Raw genomic sequence first — 23579 nt, 5'->3', positions numbered from 1 at the left:
ATTGATTGAAAGCGAAGGCTGCTGTTGGAGCCCTCAGGCTGTCTTAAGAAATCCATGCCTCCCCATGCTAGATCCTTGATGAGTGTAACTCCAGCTTCAAGAGAGACCGGGCGAAGTGGGAGGAATTTAACCCTTCTGGCCCCTGGAAGCAAAGAGCACTTTCATTGGTTTGGGCTGATATTCAAAGAAAAAGAAAACAAAGGAAAGACAATAATGAAAAAAGAAAATGTCCAGAAATATTCTTTTTTTCCCTTTCTTTTTTTCCCTCAGAAAGACATAAAAGACATCAGCACAAAATCTGTTGTAAGATATTATTTTATTTTGTAAGTTTAAGGTAGAATTTCTTGTCTGAATCCATTTTAATATCAGAACAAAAAAGAAAGGGAAAAGCAAGCCCATGAATTTGGCATGGAGAGTTAACTACAGCCTTTGCTGATGGAAGGCAAGTCAGACTAGATATAGATTGGTGTAAATCTATCTTAGAGGTCACTATGGTAGTGGTGCTTGAACTATTTGTACTCACTGAGAATCAAATTTATGTGATTTGCTGGCAACACAACTCTGATTGTCAAACACCGAGTTTGAGTTAAATAGCGTGCCACAAGGTTAATGTATGTTCTAATAGAAACACCTGACAGCCAGATCCTGCCGAGGCATAAATGGGTGCTGTCCCATTAGTGCCACACCAATCCATTCTTTGCAGGAATGCAGCCATGGTATGTAGCAAAAGTGTTCGTTCATCGCAAGCAGCATTTCGATTTGCTTTTATCACACTGTGTAGCATTTCTCCTGGAACTTAGTCCTTTACATTTTATTTTTAATACTGGGAATTAATTGCCATGAGAGCTAAATGAGACTGCAGTCTATCATATCAACCAACTAATGTTGTACATTGTTCTTTTTGGTTTGGTTTGGTGTTTTCTGTTTTCTTTTTGTGCTCCCCTCTCTGTATTTTCCTGCCTCATATTTCAGGGGCCATATTTTGATTCAATAGTACTACATCATGTAGCACAGTGGGGGTCTGATACGTCACTTGGAAATATTACAGCAGCAGCACTAACAACTGCAGACAAACCAAGAAAGTCAGTGTCACTGCAGACCACTGACACATCAGGTAGGAAAAAAAGAGTGAAACATTAAGCAAAAATTCCCCCAGACAGTAAAGACAAAAGCCACAGTTCATTAACAAACCATATTTAAAAAAAAAAAAAAAGGGAAAAGAAAAAAAAATACACACATCTGTCTCACCGCTAAAGCTAATCAAATCCACCATTGATTATCATGAGATTTTGTTTAAAATTTTCCCCAAAATTCCTGACATAGGCATTCCCTTCTAAACCTAAGTGCATAAAGGCCTTTTCCTTTGTGCCTTTGGATTTTGGTAAAAATGTTTCACATAATAAAATCCCATTTTACTTTCATCTAAACCTAAAATACAAATAATATAGTTCTCAAAACAAAACAAAAAAAAATTTGGAACAGGAAAACAAGTAAGTTAATTTGCTGTGTATTGTTTTGGGTTTTAAATTTCATTAAATTTCACAAAAGTTCTTACTTTTTTAAAGTGTTTTCAACAGAAAACCAGGAAAGTTATATAAAAGTGAACATTTTCACTCAAAGGGAAAGTTTTCTATGCAAATAGCCTTTCAGTATAACATGAAACCATCCCCACTTGCTTCATTGGGTGATGGATACAATGCTAATTAATGTTCTTGCAACATGTGAGGCTTAAACTACTCCCTACTGAAATTAATGAAACACCTGCTATTGACTTTAGTGCATGCTAGATTGGTCCCTAAAACAGACTGATGAAAAGAGGAGGGAATCTAGCCTTGGTTTCTACCCCAGACATCCCCAAAATCATTGAAAATTCTGACATTAACCTCAGCCTCTGGACCAGCAGTTTCTGCTCATACATTAAAGCCAATTAGCTTCACCAAAATAGAGCAACTTGTGCAGATGGGATGGAGAAGCATTGGTGCTGTTACCCAGAGGTGGAAGACTGTCTTCAAATGAATAAAATCACTGAACCTTCCTCTCCTACAGAAGATTCACCCATAGTTTTTCTCTGCCACAACAGACACGGCCAGAACATTAGGTAGAGAGATCATTCACCCTCCTGAAGCAATGTTGGAAATATCTGACCCCCCTCCCACATCCTGGTCTCCTGCAAAGGACACAGCTGTAGTGCTGTCACTCCCCCAGCGGAGCTCACCTTGCATAAATCCATGTGGTGGTTTCTGGCTGTGGTGGTTTAACTCCAGCTGGCAACTAAGCACTACACAGCCACTTGCTCACTCCCCCTGGTGGGATGGGGGAGAGAATCGGAAGGGCAAGAGTAAGAAAACTTGTGGATTGGAATAAGAACAGTTTAATAATTGAAATAAAATAAAATAAAATAAAATAAAATAAAATAAAATAAAATAATAATAATAATGAATATAATAGTCATAATAATAATAATAAATTGTAATGAAAAGGAAAACAACAGCAACAAAAAAAAAGAGAGGAACAAGTGGCAGGAAAACCAAGTGATGCAACCATTCACCAACCACCAATCAATGCCCAGCCAGTCCCTGAGCAGCGATCGCTGTCCCCCAGCCAACTCCCCCCCAGTTTCTATACTGAGCATGACGCCATATGGTACGGAATAGCCCTTGGGTCAGTTTGGATCAACTATTCTGGCTGTGCCCCCTCCCAGCTTCTTGTGCACCTGGCAGAGCATGGGAAGCTGAAAAGTCCTTGCCTAGCATAAGCAGTACTTAGCAACAACTAAACCATCAGTGTGTTATCAACATTCTTCTCCTACTAAATCCAGAACACAGCACTATGCCAGCTACTAGGAAGAAAATTAACTCTATCCCAGCTGAAATCAGGACACTGGCTCTAGTCTCTACTCCAGAAGTGCCTTGGTTTCCCATTCAAATTGCAAAACACATGTACAGCCCAGAGCTCTCCCCTCGGAAGCGTCCCGCGCTCCCCATATGCACACCTCCCACCTGGGGACCCTCGCAGTCCAGCTAGCACAGCCCGAGGGTCAGGGAGATGCACTCTGTCTGGGTACAGGAATGGAGGTTTTAGGTTCCTGGAGAATGTCATAGCCGGTGAGAGGTCAGAAGAGAGGTGTGTGGCAAAACACGTCTCACCTCCCTTAAAAGAAGTGAGCCATATGCATTTGATTCAAAGAAGAAATGTACAAGACTGCTCCTGACGAGGGGTCCTGGCTACCAGATACCAGATGATTGAAGGCAGCTACCTGCAGTCTTGATCAGAAGTCTGAGCTCGACATACGGCCAAGCTTTTCTGACAATCCCCAGTATTCAGTGTGGGTTTTTTTTCTCCTTTCTGGTCCCTTGACTTTTCTTTGTGAAAACACTCTTTGAGGTTCCTTATACTTCTATTTCATCGTACAGAGCAGCTGAGGTGCCCTAGAGGTCCAATAGTCTATTCTTCGAGGCAAGGACTGTTAAATTACCACCTCTTTTTTTCTAGCACCTTCCACATTAAATGATTTAAATGGCAGGCAAAAGGACACTGTTATCAGGCTAGTACGTGAGAGTAATTAGTACACACAAGTCATCTGAATTTGTTTAATGAAATAACATGTATCATAATAGCAACTCACACTTTCTACTGTTTTCCCTCTGTAACTGGCAAATATGAAAGGCTTACTCTTACATAAACCACACCAGAATGACTAAAAGGCTTCTTTGGTATTTTTGTTTGGAGAAGTTAATTTATCTGTTAAGAAAAAGGACAAGAAGGAACCAGTAAATTCACTGGGGGTATTGGTTTGCACTCTTAGGAAACCATGCTATTTTCATTACAACAAGAGTCTCTGTATTTGCTCTCTGTGACCATCAGAACCACCACACCACCCAGGACATTCAGACAGATACTTCGTCTCATGCGTAAAATTTAGCGTGTGAATTTTCTTCTGTTGAAAACAGGATTTTGCAACGTTGAAGGAAAATACATACATGCAAAGTCTACTTCTATCCTTAAGGCTGAATGCAGTGAAGCGTCTTGTCCAGCTGGATTGGGACATAAATACATCATAGGTTTATCCACATGATTGTCTGCTGGAAGTTACAGAGAAGCAAGATGAGACAGCAGGAAGCTGTATAAGCAGCGCACTTTTGAGCTCAAGTTTATAAGGCCTTTATAGGAGCATAATAGCTAAGATGGTTTCTTCTCCCCTAGTTTAGAGATGGCCTGTGCCCTCTGGCTCAAGTATGATTTCCAAAGTATAATGAAGAAATATCTCTAGAAGTAGTCCTGCAAATGTAAATAAAACTCCTGTTTTATGTTTACTCACATCAGCAACATTATTCCTACAAATAGCCTTAGATGCGACAAGTGTGGTCTAAACCAAGTGTAAAAGCTCTGTGAATGTTCACTTAACTGAGTTCTGTCACAGCACAGGTTTTTAGAAGCCTATAAAAAGGTCAGAGAAAAGGAATTTGGAAAATAAAGACACAAGGTTTCTTCTTCAGACTTAATGGCTAACCCTACTGTGCTCATTCTGGAAAAGGGGGTTTTAGCAACTTCAGAAGAAGTTTGGGACTGTAATGCATTAAGTAAAATGTAGCCCTGTCCTGCCTGCTTATGAGAGACACTTTTGCTTCTTGTAGGACAGCAGTAATATTTCAGTTAGCTCATGCAAGGTTTTTTGAAATTTCCATTGTAAATAAGTGATACTGTTGTGTATGACATGCTATTAGAAAGTGAAACCTGTTACATCCAGCAGAGAACTCTCATGTTGCTAGCGGTGTCTGCGCACAACACGTTTTTCTTCAGAAAGTTGAATCTGGAACACAAAGAAGGAATTGCAGCAGACAAAGCACTAGACAGACTAAGGAAATCCACATTGCTAACTTTGCATTTCCTAGTTTGGGGCCCCTCTTTTGCTCCTGGCCATTGCCTTCCCCATCCATTTAGCTCAGCAGTTATTCAGCATGAAGAAAGAAAAGAGTCTGAAAGTAAAAATGAATACTCTACTCTGATAAAGAAATTGAAAGCGCGATGTTTAACTTCTGTCTGTTATCTCTCATTTTTTCATTGGACACCTCCAAGAATAATGTGACTCCATATTTTTGTAAGTACCTACGAGGCAGTAAAAGACACACAAAAAAATATTCCCTCAGTCATCTTCTCTCCAGGGTGAACAGACTTACCTCCATCAGCCTCTCTGTGTCCATCTTGTTCTCCAGATCCTTGACCATCTTCATGGTCTTTTGCTAGACTCTCTTCAATGTATCCATGTGTCTCATGTCCTGGGGAGCAGAGCACTCCAGATGTGTCTCACCAGTGCTGAGCAGAGGGGAGGGATCTTCTCCCTCAGCCTCCTGGCAATGCTCTGCCTAATGCAGCCCAGGAGGCTGTTGGCTGCCTTTGCTGCAAGGGCGCATGGTTGTCTCATGGTCAACCAGTTGATCAGAACCACCACAGGTCCTTTTTTTTTTTTTTTGCAAAGCTGCTTCCTACCCCCCATTCAAATAAAAAAGCAATTATAATAATAGGAAAAGCATACAGACAATTCTAATTAGCAAAGTTATACCAATATTTCCTTTCCCAGTCAGGAAACCAGATGCACCAAGAGCAATACAGCAGGGGAGAGATGTGACCCTCCTTTCTCTGGGGAACTGGGGGCCAGGACTGCCAGAAAGAGCAGCATGGATGCCTCCTGCATTTGTTTTCCATGAGGGGAAGAGAGTGTTTGCGGATCTGCTGTGCTTGTGTTTAAACTGACTTTAGGAGTCTAATTGCCTGGTGTTTTCTGGAGTGTATTTGCTTGCTGTCTTGACTTGGTTTGGACAGGAGTGTGTTTGTTCTGAGTGATTTTGGAGTTTGTTTGCTTTAAGGGAAAGTGGGGATTTATCTAAACTGAAACTTGCAGTGTGCCTGTGCCAGCTGCTTCACACAACGAGTTTCTCTTCCCTTGGGGCTCCACTTTCTCTGGAGCTTTGTCCTTATTTTTCCTCTGTGCAAGCAGGGGTATCCCATGCAGAAAGGGGTCACCACTTTTTGCCCTGTTTCAGGTCCATTGCAAAAGGAATTCTTCAGGAAGGAAGGAGAAAATTCCCTTTAAGATCATTTCTAAACAACTCCTTGATGTCCTTTCCAAAACAGCAAACTGGATACATTTGTTATTTTTAGACATAAGCACAGTACCTCTAAAACTGAATAAACATCTACAAATTGATTTCCTGGAATGTGTGAATTAGAACTGAAAACCAGAACACTTAGGGTTAATTACATATAGTCCAAAGGTTTGTATCAGCCACTAGCCTGACAAGGGTAGGCAAACCCCTTGTTTTTAACAAGCAAATTTCCTTATTAAAAACCCCCAAACACAACAAAGAAAAACTCAGAACCCAACAAAACCTGGACAGATAAATTGGACAGTTTTTGAGGGGCGGGGAGCAATGAGGGGGAAGAAAAGAAAGAAGAAAAAAATTATGTCGTTCTTTCTATTTGCTCTTCTCATTAGCAGTAAAATGCCAGGGAAGTTTCAAAGTAATCAAAGTAAAACACAATAGGAAACCGAAGATATTTTTATTGTTATGGGAGTAAACTTAACCCTTTGACTTCTCCACAGTGAGAAACTTTCACTGTTTTTTCAGTATCAATTGCTTCAGTGTAGGCTTTTTATTTTCAATTGTTTGCTGAAAAGCACCGTGACTGATTAGACAGGAATATATTAAGCCAGACATAGACCAAGGAGGTGAAAGAGGAGCCCTAAACTTTCTCACAGGAGAGAATAATAGGAAGGGAGCTCTGAAGCATCACCTGTAATTCGGTGAGTGGGGAAAGGGTTCTTTCAACGAGACCAATCCCTAGTATCCCACTTGAAAGGACTGGGAGAAAGGGATCCTTAAAACGTCAAGACGTCTGAAGCTGTTTATGTGTCTTGAGCGCTTATGAAAGAACTGCATGCAATTATATGTTTATTTGCAATTTATCAGTCAGCCACTAGATGTCTCTGATTATTGCACACAGTTTCAGACAAATTCAGTCTCTGGTAAACAAAGGAGGCAAAAGTGGATCTAAAGAGGTGTGGAAGACTTTTTATGTAGATCTCGACTTATATTTGTTGTGTTAGATAAATAACCTCCTTTTAAAATGTCCATGATCCTGCATGTTACAGCAATACCAGTTTTTCATATATACACACTTCCTTTTATCACAAAAGATCCAGGTGTGTTTCTCTTCCTTCTTGTGGCTTCCAGATTGTGTAAATAAGTATTTTTTTTTATTTTTTACAGTAAATGAAAACAAGTCTAAGACTCCACATGGTAGTTATTATATCAGTTTAACAGAATACAGCACTGTGTTCTCCCAAAACCACACTATTTATTTAAAAATGTGCCAGCTAATGAATGAAATGTCTTTAATAAATAGTAATTGTGTTCACTGAAAATGCCGAAGTAGTTTTCATGCATGTGCAACAAACAGTTGAGAATGACTTACTGCCCAAATTCAATTAAGGGCATAGTATGCATCACCCATTTAAAAACTCCTGCAGCTTTTGACTGAAAAGATGATTTACAACATATGTTTTCCTAAATGGAGTACGTGATGTTATAGGCCAAACCTTTCCAGCCCCGAGTACTGATGATAAGGAAAATACACTTATACACACACACATGCAGATCTATAAGTGTTTGTTCTTTGTGTAAGTGTGTAAATATAAGGGCCAGCTCTTTGCTGCCTTTCTCTTGCAAAACCATATATAGTGAATTTCAAACAGTGTATAAAATGGAATTATTCTGGACCTGAGCTAGATACAGACTTAAAATACAAAACAAGAGGGAAACCTAAACAATGTACTGAATATAATGGCATATTTACTTCGGGAGCTAGTCAATCTGTAGCTGTCTTTTTGTGTCCCCTATGGGTCCAAATGGGAAGCGGTATCTGGAAAAGGAAGGAGACAGGATTGGCACTTTCTAGAAATCTGCAGGTTTAGTTGTTTACTTTTCTAAAAAAAATCCCTCCAGAGAAGAGAGAACCTGAGTCTGACAACCCAAGTGCCACCTCCAATTACACCAATTCCTTAATAATGCTCTGAAGTGGGTTAAAGCCTCTGGGATGTGTTAAATATATCACTTCATCATGATAATGATAATGGGAAAGGTTTATTCATTGCCATTGTTGGCAACAAATTTTTCTCCATGCTGTGCCAACCACACTGAAGGAAGGCATCTCCCTATTCTACATTGTGATTAAGTGTGCTGAGATGTCAAACTAGAAAAGGACTTCTTGGTAGAGAGCTAAAGTGATAGGAATAAGAACTGAGATTCTCAGGGAGATAAATGAGTAGGAGAGATTTATTGATGAAGCATAGATAGTGCTAAGAGTAGAAGTTAAAATAGCAGAAAATGAGGTTCAAGGGAGTAAATTGAGGGAAGAGATTTGTACTACAGGGAGAAGCAGCAAATGGAAAGTGTGTAGCCATGATAAAAGAGCATGAAAAACATGGGCAAGAAACAGAGATGTGAAGCTATAAACATCTCCTGGTCCTCCCGTGTGGGTAACCCATTTTAGCAATCTACCTGCAGTGTCATTACTGGAAATGAAATTTAGTATTTACATGATGGCTTTGAAAGGTGGTGGGCCACATGTATTGCTGCTGTAATCCCACTGGTGTCACCACAGACTGTGAAGTTCCTCTGGAGAGAGCACACTTGGATGTTACACCTCCAGTTAATAAACCTCAGTACATCTCAACCCCTCTTTTCTGATCAAAGGCAGTGGTTCATGATAAACCAGAGAGAACAGCTGGCTTGAGGCTTCTGTGGCTGCTCTTAGGAACCAGGCTCACTGGCAAGGTTGGCTCCACTGTTTAGCTAGTGTAATTCTTACTCTATTCCTCAATTTACACCTACAAGAGATTTGACCCAGAGCTGTAAAAACTTAGCTTGAACAGCCTTTGCTCTAGTTATATAGCACAATGATAATTATTTATAGTGGGTTTAGAGTATTAGAAACATAAATGATTACATTTTCTTGGTTGTGTGTGCAGATAAGGTTTGTAACATAATTGTAATGAGCTTTGACGGAGAGTGTCTTAGCTAATTCTGCTCTATTGAAAGGCAATAATTCAGTGCAGAAACAAAAGGCGTGAGATAGGAAAGATGTCATCTGAACTATAAATGTAAAGAGGATTGACTCTTGTAAGAATAAAGTCAGATGGATAGACTCCAGTTTGGGTTATAAGAGCATAAACCTGATGTAACTATTTCTGCATTGGTGAAGCTTGAATCAGAGCTCCTTGTGGCTCAGCTGGACGTTAGATCTCATTCAAGCCCAGGGCATGATTCTTACCACTTGCTCAGTTTAATACTGATCACAGAGCTGCTCTAAACATACTATAACTACAAACAAATTTCTCAAGGTACCTAGGTCAGAGATTACAAACTACTGCAGTAGCTAGCAGGGCAACACAGTTTATCCCGACTGATCCAGTGAAATTAGGATTAGGTGCCTGCGCTTTGCAGTAGAAGCACAGCTCAGACCTGTGAACCCAGATATTACATCTGACAAAGAAAACTAAGTACATCCAGCACCCAGAATAATAAAACACATTAACTTCCTAAAAAACTGCGAAGGACAGGGGTCCACCCAACCAGAACTTAAATGCCTTAGACTTAGTCTTTGCTGTAGGCAGGCAGGTAAGGCACTGACACTTTTGTTTCAAAGTCAGAATGGGGAAAACCTATTTATTCAGAAGTCAACCAAAGTAGGCTGTGCTCCCTGCTATTACAGTAGTTAGACCTGCATGCTTCCAACCATATTTTCTTCTTCAGATGATACTTTCAAAGCAAATCCTACATATATGAAGAAATCCACCCTACCAGTCGATTGGCTATACCAGGCTTGACAATATTTACCAGATTGATAAATACTTGACTATTCTTCATTAAGCCAAGTTAAATGGGAGAAAGATTAAAACTAAACATGAATATTCAACCTGGTAACAATGTCATCCACCCAGGAAAATTTATCTTGTCAGCAACTGAAAGCAACGGATTGGGTCTTGAATTCTGTTCTCGATGATCCCCAGGCATCTGGGTTATGCAGAAATAATTAAGATAAGAAGTTAGCTTTCTATACATCAACCATTACAATAACAATGTAAGAGGTCCCTCTATTCATATCTTGTCTGACCAATGTATTCCTTCAAATTATGCTGTTTTTCTAGGCTGGCCAACATTTTCAGACAAAACACATTCAAAGCCAAGTGCAAAACTCAACTCTACCTCAATAATTTCTTCACATAAGTACCTATAGAGAAACAGCCACAGACACAGCTCAGCAAATCAAGCAATTTCCCTCCTCTGGGAAAGAAGAAAAAGAAAAAGATTATAGCTGTCCTGTCTAATCTGAAATATTTGAGACATACTGAATTACTGCACTGATGAGACCTATGATTTCCACAAGAAAATGAGACATGCAGGCTCCCTCTGGGAAGGTATTTGACTTTAACAGAAACATGCATGTTCCCCCAGGCTGGGATGCAACTGGCAATGTACCATCGATCTGTAAACCGACTGATTTCTTATCCTGCTTGCCATGCACAGTGTTATCACCGAAGAAGCTGTTACACATTTAGAGCAAGAAGCCACTGCAGACCAGCTCTGGTGGGGGGTCATGAGTGTATCTGATATCCTAGATGCAGTATTTGAGGAAAGGAGAGAAGATTAATGCCTTTCAGAAACTTCCAGCTGCTTATGCTGTACTCATTTCAACACTTTTGTGAGGTCCAACAATCCTATGCACTCTCCCAGCTATTTGTCAGCCATGAAGAGAAGGCAGAGAAAGAGTTGTTGCATCCCATATCCTCTCCTCCATCCCCTCTCTACTGTCTGTAGCCTCCAAATGGAGGAAGAAGTGAAATGTTCAAACAATGAAGCCTAAGCTGATGTCCAGGTGAATCACCAGGTACAGCCTGACCACCCTCTGCATTAGGAAGGCATGAAGAAGAGCAAATTAAAACATACTGGAGAACCTGAAGTATTGCATAGTGACACAGGGCTCACACCTCGGCTGTTTCCCCAATGTTTTAGGCTCTCCTGCAATACTCTGCTCTGACAGACCTATCTTGGATAACGACCAAAGTCACCTACTTTCTTCCTCCAGCAATGTAACCCTGGTCTGCCTTTAATGCTGAATCACTGGACAGTCTGTCCTGGGTTTTGGGATGAAATGAATGAAAGATCAGCGACTGAAAAAAAAAAAAAAAGGAATTTAAAGGAAGCCTCCTTAAAAGCATACAGTCAAACCATAGTACTGTTAGATATCTTTTACAGGTATGTTCTTAATCTCTGCTGCAGAGCACGGAATTGTGATACAGCAGCTCCTGTTTGACTGTTATTTCACCATTTAACACCAGTCAATATACTCCATGTCTCTCTCTGTCAGTTTCCTCATCAAAAGGAAAATCAAAACCCCAAAAGAAGACAGGTCATAAATCTCACATCCCATTATTGGAATTATTTGTAAAATGCTTTAACATCTATTGACAAGGTTTTATTAAAGGCTGGTAGGTTAGTAACAGTCCAGGTATGAACTCCACGTTTTCATCTGAAAACCTACAGACAATGGGATTGAGGTGGAGAGAGAACAATACACTAGAGGAATGAACGAATGAATGAATGGTGAGAGACACAAACAGTGGATAGATAAGTAGAAGGAACAGATTTTCATCACTGGAAGTAAATAGAGTGTTCCTTTTAACTTCAGGCCATCAAAAATGGATGTGTATGGGTTAAAAAAAGATATAAAGCATGAAATGTAGGAACTTGTCTTCCAGCCCATTGTTCAGGTGACAGATGACTTTGTAAATGTCACACAACTTTTTCCCTCCCATATGAAAAAAGAAAGAATCTGATCAATTCCTCCCCGCTCCCCCCGCTTCCCCATGCAACTTCTGCAACCGATGCAAAGCATAGCATTCGGTGTCAAAGCCTGTTACATGCTGCTATCTCCTAATAATATTAAAATGAAAATGAAAGTAGCTCCCAAACAATCTTTAAATCAATCCTAATGTGATCAAATTGAATATCTCCCTCTTTCTTTTCCCCCTCCCCTCTCCCTTCCCTGTCTCTCGAAAGTTTACTACAGCATTTTGTCTGCAGCAATGGATTCAATTGTCACATTGCTGATTGGTGTCCAGTCTCTCAAGTTTGACATAATTGTTCTGTTCAAAGGGTTGCTGTACCTATCTTTTTAATGTGATTTTTTTTTTTTTTTTCTTTCCTGACCTGGAGCTGTAGCATAGTTTTGGTGTAATTGAACTGACCACAAGAACATAAGAACTTTTACAGTAACAGGGAAGGAAGTAACTTCTGTCTCTTCTGGTCTAAGAATGGCTTATATTTTCCAGACCTCGTCTTTTTATGGGCTACCCTTGATGCTTACCACAATGGTTGTTCCTGGATACTCCCTCCCTGTTTTTTGCTGCTGCTATGAAATACCCAGCATAAAAGTGTCCTTTGACACTTTTAATAATTCTCATCTGCACTTGACTTGTTCTGGAAAACTAAAGGAATTTGAAGAAAGCTGAAAAAGTGTATAAAATAGTTGCCACATATCTTTTTTTTTCCCCTCTATATAGAAGAAACTAATAATTGATTTTTTGATGATCAGATATTGTGAAGTATACTAAATTCATCATTAATGCATCAGTCATTATAGCTTGGAAAGACTGATGTTATGGTACACAAATGAAAACTTCAAAGTCCTGGCCAAAGTTGGCTGATTATAAGAACATTCTTGCAACAAGAAGTTAGAACAGTTCTCTAAGAAGAAGGGGAAGAAGGAGTTGGTAGTGCTGGTTTTAATCATGAATATAGCTTACTTCGCTCAGACGAAAAGAATACCAACAATTGGATCCCAAAATATCACATAAAATGAGCAATCAGTCCCCAAAAACTCCTTTCAGTGGAATTCCAGAGAGGTCATGGTTCATACTTATCATTATTAAATAGTTTTAACAAGGACCTGGGGAAAAAACACCAAAACAAAAAATCATTACTGAGAGTATTTTCAGATGACATAAATTTGGCTATAGCAGTAAATAATGAGCAAATAGATGACTGACTTGGAGCTCTCTAGATTGCTTGGTAAGCTGGGTGTAAGCAAACAATTGGGACCAAGTGCGCCATTACAAATCCAGGGAAGAAAAAGAATTAAAGCTGACTATACAAACAGGAGGGTAATGCAACGAGGTGGTGACCCAATTTTTAAACATAGCTATAACTGCTGCTCTTCCAGATTCCCTTTGTAAAATCTTTTTCACATCAGGGTTCAGACATAATTTTTTCCTACATGTCCGCATATGAATTCAGTATTTCATTTGATTTGACTTGGCAGAGGTAAAACACATGTGGAGATTTGATTAGTCTGTAAGTATCTACATAAAGAAAGAACATTGTGGACAAAGTTGTAACAATGTTCAAAGGCTGGTTTTTAAAGCTACAGAAATTCAAACTGAAAATAAAGCATAGATTTAAACAGTAAGATGATTAACCACGGGAACTATTTACCAAAGATGATGATAGATTTTCCATCTCTGGGTGTTCTTAAAATGGGTTTGCTATTCTTTTCCTAGTTCAAACATAGATTTTGGACTCAATGTAGGAATTAATATAAGGAACTCCCAGGGCTTGCTTTGTGTAAAGAGGTTTTCCTTTATCCAGAGAGGTAAAGAAATTACACTGTCAGCAATACTTTGTTTGGCCCAAGATTTAACCTACTAGAAAAGTGACTGTGAGGCATTCACCCACATGTATTTTACACCAACCCCAATTCAGCTAGCTCTGCGGACATGGCCCAGAGGACCAAGGGTGCACTATTAATTGTCTATCTGCCTTTAAGGTAGCACCTATTTTCCCTGATACACTCAATCTTTTCAACTCAGTCATGAATTTGGCAGTGCTTCAAGCTATTTATTATGATTTAGAAATAAATCCTCAAGTCTCATGACACAGCTGCTTTTGTCACAATAATCACCTGAGCACAACGTGTTCCTGTTGTGAAGCTTGATAGGTTAATCGAGCTTCACAAAGCTTGCAATGGGGTTTGAGATGCTTAGATAAAAGTGATAAGTATTGGGTGAAATCACTGTTAATATTCTTTAAAACCTCTCATATATAGTGGCACCCAGTCAGACATGCTGAGAACATTAACAGAGTATTAGTCAAGATATACATCAGCACCTTTCTCTCCCCAACCTTCTTTTCTATAAGAACAAAAAATTAATTTTTTTCCCCATAGATTCAGCACTGAATCATTAGGGCTGGAACAGGGACCCTAGTGGGTGGCATATCTTGTGCTTGTGCTTCACAGCAAGACTGAATTCATTTTCCTTAAACCATTACTGTTAGACTGATTATAAGTCTGCCCTTGAAAGCTTCTAAGTGGAAGTGGATCTGTGACCTCCCTTGGCAGTTTGTTCCATGGCTCTAGCTATCCTAATAGTTATAAAGTTTGTCTTAATCATTAACTTAAATTTCCCCTTTGTTGCAGCTTCATCCCATTACTTCTTGTTCTGACCTTGGTGACTAATTAGAATAATTGGCCCCTGACCTCCTTCCATTATTCTTTATGTATTTGGAAGAGAGATGGGTGTAGACCAGAAAATGTGGAACCACATCCTAATGCCCTGACAGCCTCAGGAAAACATACAGCCCTGGGACTTCTTTTTGACCTACAGTAACATTAAAAGCCATGTGTAAAAGTTAGAACAGCATTCCATCTTTAAAGAAGCTCCCTTGTACTAGAGTTGTTATGTAGGTTGATCAAATTGTCCATATTAATGAATCAAAAAGGGTTTGATGAACTGAACTAACTTACCTGGCCACAGCTACATGGTTACTGAAGTCAGGTCTCCCCTTACTCAGACACAAAGGTAATAGTGAGATTTTAGTAGCTCAGAGCAGTACAGAGATTTCCCTCAGAGGAACTTGCCTGGAATTCACTGCTATAGTACCTGAACACTGCCAAATCTTAGCAGACCCACCCAAGAAGGCTGGGACTTGTCACCATCCCTGCTTTAGGGAGGAAGAACAGAGAAGATGAGGTTAGATGCTCAAAGGTATTTGAGGAGATATTCTTACAGGTTTTGGTAGAGAAACTGAATCCATGACTAAGATACAGATTTTTATGTTAATCACACCCTTCCGCTCCCTCTGAAAATTATCTATTGCATTTAGGAGTCAGGATCTTCTCCACAGTCGCAGGTGTAGGTTGTTTTATCGGACCCCTTAATTTCTGAGACCAAGATTTATTCAGATTAAAAATATTTGTCTTTTCTATGGCAGTCCTTGGTCTGGATAGTAACAACTGACTATTTAAAAGTCATTTTTCATGAAATAATTTTACACTTTTACTATATATGTTGTCTTACTAAGGTAGATCTTGGAAGGATGGTAAGAAGAGTCCATTTCTTTCCCACAGAGTTTATAACTTCTGTTTCATACAGACTGTCATGTATTTAATGCTATTTTACAATACTATGAGCTGAACCAAGGAATCCAAAAGATACTCATGACCCTGAGATCATAGAAACTTTAGTAATCTCTTAATGCAGAGCATTAGTATGTCATGTACCCTCAGTCCTCCCATCCAGTAAATATCATGATTTTAAAGGAAAAGGAGCTTCTGTCTTCCTCTTATTGGATTAGCACCCAACGATTAGATCAGCCATTAGCATTGTCTGAAGTTACCTTGAAATGCTGTAGAAATTAGGTCTTGTTAATAGGACTTATAATAATATTCATCAACAATTTAACATTATCAACAAATGTATTATTTATAAATGAATAAAATTATTTTGTAGCTAATGTATACTTATGGTTTCTGTTACACTCTATGGCAAAGAGTTACACAAGAGTGGTATATTACTCATTAAAAAAAAAAAAAAAATTACCCCAGTGCCTAATAATTTCATTGTTTGCTCCATGGTTCTTGTACTGAGGGGAAGAATAATAATTTCCTTTATAACCCTCTGTAGCAGTTTTATTTTAAAGACCTCTGCTGGTTCTTCCTTATCTGTGGAGACCTAATATTATTGCACTTGGTTGTACTTCTCTGCCACATTGACTTTGTTGGTGTCAGTGAAATCCGTAACTCATTGATTTCAAGAGAAGTATATGGGAGCAGACTTTTTTTGCTCTGATAAAAGGGTTTTTCCTCTAAATGGTGAAGGAAAAGAATTTGGCACATAGAATAGCATACTCAATTCAGTGGCTAAACTCACAAGTGATGTGTAAAGAAATTGAACAAGATTTCCTTAACTTCTGCTCCATTAACATGATACTTCCCTGGGATAGTACAGCAACAACATATTGAAGTCTTGGTCCTAAATTAGGTAGGTAGATAAGTAAATTTTACCAGTGGGACCAGATTTCATGTCCTGCTTGACAGTTGTGACAGAAGGTAGCTTCTGAGTTACAGCACCTTATCATTCATGGCATGTCACAAAATATTAACACCCTTGAGTATGATTAAGTGACACATCATAATAACTTATCATATATCTTGCAATAAGTCAGAAGTCAGTGCTGGCCTCATTGGATGATCTTGGCTCCTACCAATTGTGAAAAAAATTATACATTGTTTGCAAGCTAAGAGCCAACATCAAGACCTTCAGTGAAAGGCTTCTCCAGTAATAATTAAAATGAAATGGAAATAGCCCTATCAAAGGCAAGGAAGAACTATGAAGCCATCAACATAATTCTTGTTTGTGCAGTACACATTGGTCTGAAATGCAATGATAGGTTTTGCATACAGGTCATTTAACTTGGGTATGGAAGAGGGTAACATAGAGTCAAAAGGTCTGAATTCCTATTGGTTGATGGTCATTGCTCTATCATAGGAAGGGGGTTGCCAAACTCATCTATGATTATGCAAATATATTTGCTATGATTTGAAATAGACCCAACAAGAGCTAGAATCTATTTTTTTCCTTTTTCTTTATTCACAATATTGTTTAGGGTTATTAAGATGTATGTTATTTTCTGTCAAAAATATTTTTTCTAAAATATTAGAATTCTGAAAATGTTACTTACAAGCTCAATACTTATAAGAAAAACACTATTTTTTAAACAAAACAATGATTTTTGGTTGCCAGAAACCCAGCTATTTTTACCTGTTCTGTTCCTGATGATTCAAAAAGACTGCAGGTTTATGGATTTTTTCCATAACATACTACAGACAACAATTCTGAAGAAGGTTTTTGATGAAAATTATGATAAAATATCTATTTTTCAAAACCAGTCATACTGAAATGCAGACTTTCCCAACAAGCTTTTATCTCTATTCATTTGAAACCTTCAAAGGGAGGTATCAAACAGTCTTAAGAGTGTATTTTTTATCATTTGCATTAGTTACTTTGCAATTCCATATTTCATTATTCTATGCAGCTTGTATCAGGTGTCCTGAGATTCTTTCTCTTTGTATTATAGAGTGTCTTGATCACAGTTCATCTAAGGTAGAGGATCACTTAGTTTTTCTTCACAGGACTGCAGCTGAGAACCACATCTCCCAGGAGACCATCTGTGATACAAGGTAAGTGACTCCCAGGAGGATGTCACACAAATTTACATCAATTAGTATATTCAGACACCAGAAATATCTGGTAACTTGTGAAGGGGAATAAAAATTAAAAAAAAAAAAACAAACCCAAAACCCACAAAATAACCCCTCCTCAAGATTCATTAATGTCCTCTTTGAACTACCTTGCAGGACTATAAAGCTGTAATAGACAACCATGACCATGGAAGAGACAGTACTGCTGTCTCTGAGTGTCTCTGATGCCACTCAGGCATATTTCCATAACCTTGGTTCAAAGTTCATATATTTAGACATAGTGCAGTGTATTTATATCTCTAAGGCAAACAACCCTCCCAAGATTTAAAAATGTATAGTGTCTGATTTACAGTTTAATAGCATGACACATTTTAAGCTGAAGACTGGGTAGAGGCAGTCAAAGGTTGCATAGACAGAGACACAGATAGCCACACATGGAGAGCCCTTCAGGAGGAATTACTCTCATCCCAAAATAGGGAAGAACAAGAAATTTCATGCTCTACTGCTTGAAATGCCCCTAGTGCCAAGCTAAAGTGGGTAAGGGTGTAAAAGTTTAAGATAGGGAGTGTAACACCCCAAGTTCATACAAAAATAATGCACTTTTTTTTTTTTTTTTTTTTTTTTTTTTTAGTTTCTGCATTGTTATTTTCACTGACAGTCTTCCATTATCATATTTGGTCTCCACATTAACCACTCAAATGTTATTAGTCATATACTATGATACGGGTTAGAGATGTCCTCTCTGAATACTGCAGAAAAGGAGGAGAAAGAAAAAGTCTGCCAGAGGAATATCAGATTACACCTGTTGTTCAGAAGTGCAATGGTCATTGCTGGTTCTATAAAGCAGTTTTACCTCGAATGCCCCCGTAGTGCATATACCCTCCTAGACCATTTTCAAACCACCTCCCTAAAAGGTAGCCAAGTACCATGATGTTTTTGATAAAAAGAAACTCAAACCAGAGAGAGTAGGTGGCATAATCATAAAGAAGATATTTGCAAAGCAGGAACTTGAATGAAGATCCCACCATTACAGCTTTGTTAATCTAACTGCCCTTACTTCCTAAAACAGCAGATAGACAGGTATCAACCAAGCAAACTAGAGACACAGTGTATTAAGAGGAGTCTGCATGGGCTCAAGCTGAGGAAATCAATTACTTAAACTGTTGAAAGCAAATGGATAAGTATAGGTAAAGTCTTCACATTAATTATTAACTCCTTTCAGCTTTTTATTTTATCAGCAGAATGGAGAAAAGGGGAAAAAAAAGAAAAAGATATCTCTGTATTAGGAATGATCAAAAAGATTTTTTTTTTCCAAGAAAAGCCATAACAAGCCTTCATCAATTATAAACCAAGAAGGACAGGGGCAAGAAGAACACTTGGCAGGCTGGCTTTTCGTTTGTTGTTCCCCCCCCCCCCCACCTCCCTTCATTCTTCCTTCGCTCACTTTGCTCTTGTGCTCCTTCCTCAACCAGGAGCAGTTCTGCCACAGCAAACGCACACTTGATGTACAGTACTGGTTCTTGGTTAGACAATTTTGACAGCTACTCTCTGTGAGGTTTTTGGGGGGTGGGGGGGGGGGGAAGAATGGAAGGGAGCTATCTAGGCTCTGTGTGGGTATAGGAAATTGGGCTTCTGTGGCCTTTTGCCTCTGAGTGCATAGTTCTATGTCCAGCGTGGAACCATCAAAGTCACACGTGCAAAGAGACCATCCAGTACTGAGATTTAATGACAGATATTAATATTATACAGTCAAAGGGGAGAAGAAAAAAAAAAGTATTTCAAGATCTGACGATAAGTTCTCTTCCTTCTGCCTGCACCACGACTGCTTTCAATTCTGCTGAGGAACTAGTTTGCTCTTTCTCAGTCCAAACCTCCCTTTTCTTCTCTTTTCTTCTTTTCCCTCCCTTTCTTTCTTTTCTTTTCCTTTTAGGTTTTTAATTTTTCTTTTTTATCTTCTACCTCTTTGTTCATCTTCTCTGTGGACCCCTCTGACGAGATCAGATTTCTTTTGTTTTTGCCAGTTTCATTTTCATTTTCTAAAACTCATTATTTCTTTTGATGACCAGCATTCATCCTTCTAATAATTCAGATATAAAGAAAGACAGTATGTAAAGAGAATAGCTAATAACTTCCCCTGTTAATGTTTCAGTCTGCAACAGGAGCTGACATCCTCAGGAGGACATGGTAACAAGTTTTGGAGAAACTTGTGAGGGACCTGCCATGGAAATTAACAGGAGAGACCCTAGTCACAAAGAAAGGAAAGGAAATTCTTCCCTGAGCTGGTGACAGCCCCTTAACTCATTTGTGTTTTCTTCTCAGAGGCACGACAGAAAAAGCCTACAGATAGGAAAAGGGGATGTGAGGATTGATGTTCAAATATCATGAAAATGGACCGGATCCTCAGCTGGCATAAATCAACACAGACCCACAGGAATCAATGCAGCAATGCCAATTTACACCAGATGAAGACCTGGCCCAATAAATCTATCATGCTCCGGATAAAGGGGTGAGTGGGGAGGGGGAATGTACTAAGAATTAGTGTCTAGTCAAATAGGCAGTGAAATAGCAACACAGCTCCTGCTTGTTGCAGAGGGCTAGCTGTGGGAAATGCTTCCTTTGGAGAGAGACCATATCCCTGGGGACTCCCTGTGCCCTTCACACCTGCCTCTGTGAAGGAGAGGGTGGCCAATATAGCACCATGAGTGCTTGCCCAAAAGTTCAAAGGAGACTGAGGCATCAATTGCACATTACGCAGAGAGGGCTATTAAGAAGTAGCTGTTTAAATATAAAAAAAGCATCCCTCCTGTAAGCAATCTTCCTCACACATATCCACTCTTTGCCCTGAAAACCCCAGCCAGAGAGTGTCCTGAGATGGTCCTCAGTGTGTGGTATCTCCTCTACCAGCCATACTGGTTTTAACCTACAGCTCTTCAATATTTGAGAATTTTGTGATGATTAAATGAAATACTGTACCTATTTTTTTACTTTTGGTGTCTCTTTAGTGTTTAAAACCATAGTTTATGGCTTGCTTGTGGTTTTGAGCTATGTGATGTGAAGAGTGTGGCATCTCTGAGGTGTTGCTGAAAGACAAATGAACAAGGATATGAACGACTTTCCTTTCTTTCTTTCTTTCCACTGATGCTTTCCTAATATTTACTTTTCTTCACTTTCCATCCCCCATAGCAATACAATTAAGAATAAAGTGGAAAAACAGGAAGAAAAAAGACTGAAAGGAAGCAGACTGAAAGAAAACACAGAGGGTATTTTCCCATTTGAGGAGTAAAAATCTCCATTAAAAATATCATAGAAAAAACAAGCAACTCAAGTTGAAGGTAGGATGAATAGTTTTGCTCAGTTCTTAATGTTCTAGCTTTACATTTGCTTTTTGAGAACAAATGCTAATGGCTTAAAAGAAGACTGCAAGTAACTCTCAGATATTATCAATGATGCCATACAATATTGGAACTCTCCTTTATAATTTAGTAGAAAGATTTCTGGGATTTTTTTCCCTTTTTTTTTTTTTGCTTTTTCTTTTTTTTCTTTGTTTCTAATGCAATTTGAATTTCAGTATAGCAAAAAGAATACAGTGAATATCAGCCGAAACTAAATACCAGCTGGTTGTCAGAAACTAACACACAGACAGTTACTTTCCCAGTGATAAAAGTGAGCAATTTCTCACTTAACATAAAAAAGAGGGGAAAAGAATCTGGCGGATCTAATGAACAGTGATATACATAAAATGGCACAATTGCATTTGGACTCCAAATAAAAAGATTTTGTTTCTGTTCATGTCTGGAAAACTCATTGGGAGAAGTAAACAAGTAACACTTCAATTTGTTTTACTGATAAAACTTGAAAAATTAGCAAGGTTCAAAAATGAACAGTATCAAACCATCAAAGCAGGGAAATTGTGTCACAATCAGACCAGTGCAGCAAAGCATTGACAACCATGTTTAGCAGGTTATGAGGATTTTTAACAATTTAATTGAGAAAACAACAAAGGAAAGTAAGGACTGACATTAGTGGCCAAGAAGGTCCTCTCCAATTTTATGTCTTTAATGAATAAAAAGCTGCTTTTGTTAAAGTAGTTTGGGGTAAATGTTTCAACGTCCATTGTTAACAGGCAAACTCAGACAGACCTACCGGGGATGAGAATGCTACCACGTAAATGCTGACACTTGGGTTTCTGTCAGATCCATCTCAGGGATGGAAAGAGCCCAACCTGCCTGCCTACACTAGGTTTCTGCAGGTTACTGAGCTACACTATAGACAAAACCCCATGTATCCATCCTCTACAAAGACATCAAAAAGATAATTCCTCTCACCCAAACTACTCATGAGGATATGCATGGAAAGGAACAGAGTGGGTCTGGATCTTGCTTAACTCCAGAGAGGAAAAGGAATAAGATGTTAATTTTTCCTGTTTATTGACTTGAAGACATGCACAAGCTTGACTTCTGGACACGGGAAGACTTGAGTCACATAAAAAACTTTGATAGTTCCTCTCTTTCACCAGGTCGTGGTTGTATTCTTCCTCCCTCTCTTCTGCCTTTGTTTCCTCTTTTTTCTTAACCATCTTTTCAGGCCTTTTTCTGGCTGTCTGGCCTTTTTCTATTACTTCTATTTCTGCTTCTGCCCCTTCACCCTTTTCTTCCCACCCCTTCTTTGCACAGCTGCAAACAAAACCACTGTCCCTCCTTCCCCACTACTGCTATATTCTGCTTCACACCACTATGAATTTTTCCACCCACATAGTCCAGATCCCTGTTTTATTTTATGTGTGACCTGTATTTGGGGCAGTAGCTCCCATTGTTTCAGCTGTTTCTAAAAAAATAAAAAATAAAAGGCCATTTAATTGTTCCCTCATTTAGCGCCAAAGAAGTAGCTGCTAGGCACACCCACTTCTCTGAGGTTTCCCCCACCATAATGAAGTTATTTTGTTATTTTCTTCAAATTTACAATGCAAGAGAACAACAGGCTAAATCTAACTGGGCAGATGAAACTCCATGGAAGTGATGAAATATCAAGCATTAGAAAAGGAAATTAAGTGAGAGAAAGTGACTACTGAATAGAAACAAAAATGTAAAGATAAATGCAGAATTAAGTTATGAAAATGTTCTAAAAGGTCCCCAAGGAGAGATGCAGGACTTTATTCAGAAGGCAGCAGTTTTATCAGGGGTTACAGTATATAAATATTGAAAATCTTCCTAACAGGTTAGCCACACTGGTAGATGTCAGCATGTCCTCTTCAAGATCTAACTTGCAGCAAATTGACTGTGAAAGAAAGGCAGAAAAAAAAAAAAAAAAAGAAGAAACAAAAGAAGGAGTACTGCTTGACAGAAGGCCTTCAACCCCCTTTTTTTCTTCTCATTCAGCCATACTGCATATAAATGTAGTTAAACATCTCTGAAATGCCTTGCTCATACAATCCCCTACAACTCCTGTCTTGGACTATGATTTTCTCAGAAATCTGCCTCTTTCACTTCTGGAGGAGAGGGGAAAAAAAAAAAAAAAACAACCCAACATTCTCCCTGCCAATAACACCTCTGTGAAATCTCCTCAAAGGACAGCACTTCTTGCACCTATGCTTTTCCTCCACAAGCTGCCATCTGCTGTAATGCATCTCTATTTTAAGCTTTAGAGTCATGTGACTTAAATCCACGTAAGTGTTGATTGTACATGATTGCCTTTATTGATTCTTCCTGGGACACAACTTGCCTGTATCCAACTTTATATATAGTTTTACTCTGGACTTTTCTTCTACTCTTTCTCTAATACTTTCTTTTCCAGTCCTTCCATTTTTATGATTATTCTTTTTACTGTGGTAGAGCCTGGGTTTTTCAGACAGTTAGAAAAAGTCCTATTACGCTATATGCGCAATAAGTGTTTCTCCAAGAATGTAAAGAATACCTCTGTCTTTCTCTGAAGAGTACCTCACATTGTAATAACAGCCAGTAAATCTGAAACAAATAAGCAGTAAT

The sequence above is a fragment of the Pelecanus crispus genome, chromosome Z (genome assembly GCF_030463565.1).
Source record: "Pelecanus crispus isolate bPelCri1 chromosome Z, bPelCri1.pri, whole genome shotgun sequence".
NCBI lineage: Eukaryota > Metazoa > Chordata > Aves > Pelecaniformes > Pelecanidae > Pelecanus > Pelecanus crispus.
Note: the sequence above shows the minus strand (reverse complement) of the source record.